We start from the raw sequence: 1,025 nt of genomic DNA, 5'->3' as shown, positions 1-1,025 counted from the left end.
AAAAAAAAAAAAAAAAAAAAAAAAAAAAAATTAAAAAATTTCAAGAACCGACGACGAAAACAGAGCAATTCGGAGAAACCGAAGAGAAACTAAAGAGTTACCGTTGTAGAGGAAAAGAGAGAGAGAGAGAGAGAGGTTATTCGCCGGTGACAGTGAGAATAACGCCGCCGTAGAATAAGAATCCAGAACAATCGGAACTCTCTTTCTCTATATGAAAGAGAAGAGCGTTGCCGCGTCTCTCTATATAATAATACTATTTAAAATTCTTGTCTATCCCAAAATAAACGATTTAATACCAAAAAAAACAACAAATTTATTATCCTTTTATTATTATTTAAAAGGTAAGTAAATTATTTTTATTATTCATATATGGGTCTTATAATTAGTGGGATGAGAATTTCATATTTTCTTTCTACGGTATTTTATTTACAAAATTATATAGCATTGTATGTAGCAGTAGAACCAACTAGGTGTCCGTCCGCATGATCCGGGTCAGACTTTTTTTCTTTGATTAGTTTTAACTTTTGAGAGAGTTCCGTAAGGAATAAATCAACGTTACGTTATCACAGATTTCTTGGCTTAGCTCCTTTCTGAATTCCAATTTTGACAACTAGCTTGATTTATATTATATGTAAGTAAGTATGTAACATGCAGACGTTCGTATATGTATTTTCTGGATTTATAGAAAATATATACCAAATAAAAAATTATCCACAATTTTTGAAATACTCAACTCAAGCGGGTCAGTCACTGTGTTTATTTTAATTAATTTATTATTATTTAAATAAAAGCGGGTGTTTGTTTTGTTTCGTAATTGTCGTTTATACATTTTTCATTGTACATCATACATGAGGCTTTTATCTTCGTCGTCATAGCTTTCGCCAGAGCGACTACGATACTTACGTTCCGTACCCATGTTTTATATATATATATATATATATATATATATATGGTTCTTTCCTTGCCCAAGATGTGGACTTATTATTTAAAAAAAAAAAAAAAAAAAAAAAAAAAAAAAAAAAAAA

Source organism: Camelina sativa, chromosome 16 (assembly GCF_000633955.1).
Source record: "Camelina sativa cultivar DH55 chromosome 16, Cs, whole genome shotgun sequence".
Classification (NCBI taxonomy): Eukaryota; Viridiplantae; Streptophyta; class Magnoliopsida; order Brassicales; family Brassicaceae; genus Camelina; species Camelina sativa.
Note: the sequence above shows the minus strand (reverse complement) of the source record.